Source organism: Lepeophtheirus salmonis, chromosome 12 (assembly GCF_016086655.4).
Source record: "Lepeophtheirus salmonis chromosome 12, UVic_Lsal_1.4, whole genome shotgun sequence".
NCBI classification, from domain to species: Eukaryota; Metazoa; Arthropoda; class Copepoda; order Siphonostomatoida; family Caligidae; genus Lepeophtheirus; species Lepeophtheirus salmonis.
Window position 1 is genome coordinate 12,995,163 of NC_052142.2, and position 6,776 is coordinate 13,001,938.

The following is a 6,776-nucleotide window of genomic DNA, read 5'->3' on the forward strand; positions in this document are numbered from 1 at the left end:
ATTAAGGGTGATAATTTTGGTAAGAATACAAAAGCGTACGAGGAGAAGAGAAGAAATACTTATAGCTATAGTTGATAATATTGTAGAGAAAAACGCGTGCAAGGAGGAGGGGGGGGAAAAAAGACATATGGTATCATTGTTTAAAATACTGATGTGATTATCATCTGCCTGCTTTATTATGATTTTTGAGGGTATAACTAATGTATTTATTAGCAAAATGTTTAATGAAGATATACTACGTATAATTGACTTCGACGTTTTTTATCCGTTACAGTAGATTTGGAAACGTCACACTCCATAAAATAGTAATTTATTGTGAACCATATTCTCAGGTAAATAAAACTAATAAAACGACAAAATAAGAGTATTTCGAAATATATTTGAAGTTCCAAATTTAAAATAGAAGGATTAAATTAAATACAATCTACATACTAAAAAATAAACCATTAAACATTTAAGTTAAATATACAAAATTAAACAATTAAAATCATATAACTATTAAGAATAATAAATTATAAATACAGAATATTGAAATAATAGATTGATCCAGATAATTTTTTCTTGTTCTAACATCGGAATTCAGTTAAATGTGTCCTAACTTTAGGTTGCAATACACAAGCGAGACGTGGAGTTTAATCAAAAAGATAATCACCCCTCTTCTTCATGTGGAAGTTGCTATATACAATTGTGCACAGGATAGATATATCTCTATCGATGAGATCTAACTAATTATTAATAATAAAGTAAATGTCAAAATCATAAAATTAGACAATAAATATACTAATCAAAAAATGTTAGAAATAAATTCATCGTAAAGATTTAGAGCAAAAGCTAATTATGTAGTAATGTCCGGCGATATTACTCCCTATTAAGAGCATCAAAAAAGATTTTTCCCCGTTATTTAGGTATGCTTATATAGCAACATACTATTATCATGATGGATATACACAATTGTTAATTATAATGCAACACCCAATGTAACTACCCTCGTTGTTGTGACCATTTAAACAGTTGTTTTTGCCTTTTATGAGTTTTCTGAACACCATTTCTTGGAGCCCATCAACCATAGCTAAGCCTTAAGTGATAAAGAAGTAATATTTATTGACTATGTAATATTGGAAAACCTAATGATCATACCCAAGTCTTTAAGTGAAGAAACTAGTCTCAGACAAACTAGTTGCAAACCATCCAAAGCTACTACCCCCGTTGTTGTGACCATTTAAGCAGTTGTGTATCATAATTCTTGATATGTTTAGCTAAAATAGAATCATATTTTATGGTTAGATTTAAAAAAAAATTGAATACTTACTGTGAGATAGTACAAAATTCAGAGTTCCATTTCGATATTCGTAAATACTTTTTACTGATAACTTTATCGTCATTTGGTGTGGATGACTCAAAACATTTTTATATGTATTTCTATATATGACATCAGTACCAACATCCTCCATTAATTTAATGATGGTTCCTCGGGAAGGGATATGTTTACCCTTGTATTTCTCCATTAATTTTTTGAACGTAGATGATCAGCAATGGATAAGGTTATATTACATGCAATAAGCATCGTTGTGAGATCAAAGTTAAAGTCTGACTTGATGTATTCATCGTCAAATTGATTTTATAGATGAATATCCATACTCTTGTTATGAGATGAGGATAATGAGTGGCGTGTAATTCTAGACAGGGGACTAAAGGCACATTTACTTCGACAAATCTGAAGTAACCATCTGTTCCTCATCTGGTAAGTAATTCCCAAATTCCTGGGTCTCTATTTTCATAAATCCAGACAGAAGGCGACGTTATTTTAGGCATTTTATTCAGTTCTCTATCGACTATCACCATCTAACATTATATTAATATTGAATAATAAAGGCGGGAATGATGACGTTCTTGATTGATAGAAGAAGATGTATATTATTTAATCAATGATGCCATAAGTATTTCTTCTCTTCTGCTCGCACACTTTTCTATTCTTACCAAAATTATCACCCTTACTTATAGCATCATTGATTAAATAATATACATCTTCATCTATCAAGAACAATATCATTCCCCCCTTTATTATTCAATATTAATATAATATTAGATGCTGATAGCCGATAAAGAACTGAATAGATATATAAAATAACGTTGCCTTCGGTCTGGATTTCTGAAAATAGAGACCCGGGAATTTGGAAAATTCTTACCGGATGAGAAACAGATGGTTTGTCAGATTTATCGATATAAATGTGCATTTAGTTCCCTATCTAGAATTACACGCCACTCATTATCCTCATGTCATAACAAGTGTATGGATATTCATCTACATATAGAATCAAGTTAACGATGAATACATCAAGTCAGATTCTAACTTTGATCTCACAAAGATTTGCATTTAATAAAACCTTATCCATTTTTAATCATCCTACGTTCAAATAATTTATGGAAATACCCCCATTTTAAATTGTGAAGTTGAGAGAATTTTCAGCATATTTTGAGTCATCCACACCAAATTATGATCGAAGTTATCAGTAAAAAGTATAAAATATTTTCTAATTTCGAAATGGAACTCTGAATTTTGTAGCATCTAACAGTAAGTATTCATTTTTTTCTAAATCTAATCATAAAATATGATTCTATTTTAGCTAAAATTATCTAAAATTATAATACGCAACTCATTGAATGGCAAAATCATGTGCTTAAATGGTCACAACAACAGGGTTAGTACCTTCGGATGATTTGCAACTAGTTTGTCTGACACTAGTTCCTTCACTTAAAGATTTGGGTATGATCATTAGGTTTTCCAATATTACATAGTCAATAAATATTACTTTTTTTATCACTTAAGGATTAGCTATGGTCGATAATGTTCAAGAAAAGGTGTTCAGAAAACTCATAAAATGCAAAAACAACTGCTTAAATGGTCATAACAACGGTGGTAGTTACATTGGCCGTAGCATCATAATTAGCAATTGTGTGTAACCTTCATGATAATTGTATGTTGTTATACAAGTATAAATAAGGGGGGTGGATCTTTTTTCATGCTTTTTTTTTATGAGTATATTTATTGTCTAATTTTTATTATTTCGACATTTACTTTATTATTAATAATTATTTAGATCTCATCGATAGAGATATATTTATCCTGTGCAAAATTGTATATAGCAACTTCCACATTAGGGAAAATGGGTGATGATCTTTTTGATTAAACTCCACGTCTGGCTTGTGTTTAGCAATTTAAAGTTATGACATATTTAACTGAATTCATTTCCGAATCAGAAAAATATTATTTGAATCAATCTATTATTTCAATATTCTGTATTTATAATTTATTGTTATTATTAATTATAGGATTACAATTGTTTAATTTTTGTATGTTTAACATAAATGTATAATGGTTTATCTTTTAGTATATAGATTATATTTAATTTAACCCTTCTTTTTTTAAATTTGGAACTTCAAATATATTTCGAAATACTCTACTTTATCGTTTCATTTATGGTTTATGGAGAATATGGTTCATAATGAAGTTTAATTTCATGGAGTGTGACGTTTTCAAATCTATTGTGATGGATAAAAAACGTCTACGTCAATTATACATAGTATATCTTCATTAAATATTTTGTTAATAAATACTTTTGTTATACCATCAAAAATCATAATAAAGGAGGCAGCTGATAATCCCATCAGTATTTTAAACAATGATACCATATGTATTTTTTTCCCCCTTCTCCTTGCACGCGTTTTTCTCTACAATATTATCAACTTTAGTCATACACGCGTTATGGTTTAGGGTGATAATTTTGGTAAGAATAGAAAAGCGTGCGAGCAGAAGAGAAAAAATACTTATGGCATCATTAATTAAATAATATACATCTTCTTCTATCAATCAAGAACGTCATCATTCCCGCCTTTATTATTCAATATTAATATAATATTAGATGGTGATAGTCGATAGAGAACTGAATAAAATGCCTAAAATAACGTCGCCTTCTGTCTGGATTTCTGAAAATGGAGGCCCAGGAATTTGGAAAATACTTACCGGATGAGAAACAGATGGTTTGTCGGATTTGTCGAAATAAATGTGTTTTTGGTCTCCAATCTAGAATTACACGCCACTCATTATTCTCATCTCATATCAAGAGAATGGATATTCATCTAAAAAATCAAGTTAATGATGAATACATCAAGTCAGACTTTAACTCTGATCTCACAAAGATGTTTATTGCATGTAATATAACCTTATCAATTGCTAATCATCTATGTTCAAAAAATTTATGGAGAAATACACGAGTAAACCTATCCATTCCCGAGGAGCCATCATTAAATTAATGGAGGATGTTGGTACTGATGTCATTTATAGAAATACATATAAAAATGTTTTGAGTCGTCCACACCAAATGACGATCAAGTTATCAGTAAAAAGTATAAAATATTTACTAATCCCGAAATGGAACTCTGAATTTTGTACTATCTAACAGTAAATATTCAATTTTTTTTTAAATCTAACCCTAAAATATGATTCTATTTTAGCTAAACATATCAAGAATTATGATACACAACTCTTTGAATAGTAAAAACAACTGCTTAAATGGTCACAACAACGGGGGTAGTAGCTTTGGATGGTTCGCACCTAGTTTGTCTGAGACTAGTTTCTTCACTTAAAGACTTGGGTATGATCATTAGGTTTTCCAATATTACATAGTCAATAAATATTACTTCTTTATCACTTAAGGCGTAGCTATGGTTGATATGCTCCAAGAAATGGTGTTCAGAAAACTCATAAAAGGCAAAAACAACTGCTTAAATGGTCACAACAACAGGGGTAGTTGCATTGGGTGTAGCATTATAATTACCAATTGTGTATATATGTTGTTATATAAGCATAAATAGCGGAGAAAAAAAATCTTTTTTGATGCTCTTAAAAGGAGTAATATCGCCGGACATTACTACATAATTAGCTTTTTCTCTAAATCTTTACGATGTCATGTTAGAAACCTACAATAAGTCAAGAATGGTTGCCTGAATTGTCTTATCAGTTAAATTTGACTGCATGGATTAACTTTTCTTTTTTTAGATAAATATGAAATAAATGAAAGTGGGATTCTAAAAGCTGTTCTTACTAAGATTGGAAGAAGATATGGATTGAAATTTAACATTATTTTATGATTTACTTTATTATTAATAATTATTAAAATCTCATCGGTAGAAATATATCTATCCTGTGCACAATTGTATATGCAACTTGCACATAAGGAAAAAAGGTGATGATCTTTTTGATTAAACTCCACGTCTGGCTTGTATTTTGCAACCTCAAGTTATGACATATTGAACGGAATTCCGATGTTAGAACAAGAAGATATTATTTGGATCAATCTATTATTTCAATATTCTGTATTTATAATTTATTGTTATTATTAGTTATATGATTCTAATTGTTTAATTTTGTATATTTAACTTAAATGTATGATGGTTTATTTTTTTAGTATGTTTATTAAATTTAATTTAAGCCTTCTATTTTAAATTTGGAACTTCAAATATATTTCGAAATACTCTTATTTTGTCGTTTTATTAGTTATTTTTCTGAGAATATGGTTTACTATTTCATGGAGTGTGACGTTTCCAAATCAACTGTAACGGATAAAAGTCGTCTAAGTCAATTATACGTAGTATATCTTTATGAAACATTTTGCTAATAAATACTTTCGTTATACCCTCAAAAATCATAATAAAGCAGGCTACTGATAAATACTGATGTGATTATCAGTGATAATCACATCAGTATTTTAAACAATGATACCATGTGTCTTTCTCCCCCCTGTCTCCTCGCACGCGTTTTTTCTCTACAATATTATCAACTATAGTTATGGCATAACCTTATATATTTATTAACCTTGGACGGTAGTAAATTAAAATTTTTAGTAAAAGAAAAAAAAAAAAAAAAATGCTTAGACATATTAATTTTAGTACTAAAGTTATTCGTATCAAATATTTCGAAATTTCGAAATGGAACTCTGAATTTTGTAGAATGTAACAGTAAGTATTCAATTGTTTTTAAATCTAACCCTAAAATATGATTTTATTTTAGCCAAAATTATCAAGAATTATGATACACAACTCATTTAATGGCAGAAAAAAGTGCTTAAATGGTCACAACAACGGGAGTAGTAGCTTTGAATGGTTCGCAACTAGTTTGTCTGAGACTAGTTTCTTCACTTAAAGACTTGGTTATGATAATTAGGGTTTCCAATATTACATAGTTAATAAATATTACTTTTTTTATCACTTAAGGCTTAGCTATGGTTGATAGGCTCCAAGAAATGGTGTCCAGAAAACTCATAAAAGGCAAAAACAACTGCTTAAAAGGTCACAACAACGGGTGTTGTTACATTGGATGTAGCATTATAATTAGCAATTGTGTATATCCTTCATGATAATAGTATGTTGTTATATAAGCATAAATAACGGGTAAAATATCTTTTTTGATGATCTTAATAAGGAGTAATATCGCCGGATATTACTACATAATTAGCTTTTGCTCTTAATCTTTAAGATGGACTTATTTCTAACATTTTTTTTATTAGTATATTTATTGTCTAATTTTATGATTTTGACATTTACTTTATTATTAATAATTAGTTAGATTTCATTGGTAGATATATATCTATCCTGTGCACAATTGTATATAGCAACTTCCACATGAAGAAGAGGGGTGATTATCTTTTTGATTAAACTCTCCGTCTGGCTTGTGTTTTGCAACCTAAAGTTATGACATATATAACTTGATTCCGATGTCA

At 29.2% G+C, this 6,776-nt stretch overlaps 1 long non-coding RNA gene across 1 annotated transcript; it reads right to left on the reverse strand.

Annotated features, from left to right (window-relative positions):
* Positions 1–359: 359 nt before the first annotated feature.
* Positions 360–3,245, reverse strand: LOC139906868 (uncharacterized). The gene is made up of 3 exons (XR_011782970.1): positions 1,310–3,245; positions 1,138–1,256; positions 360–1,075 (listed from the first exon to the last, which is right to left on the reverse strand). It is a non-coding gene; the product is annotated as an uncharacterized lncRNA (long non-coding RNA).
* Between the last annotated feature and the right edge of the window lie 3,531 nt (positions 3,246–6,776).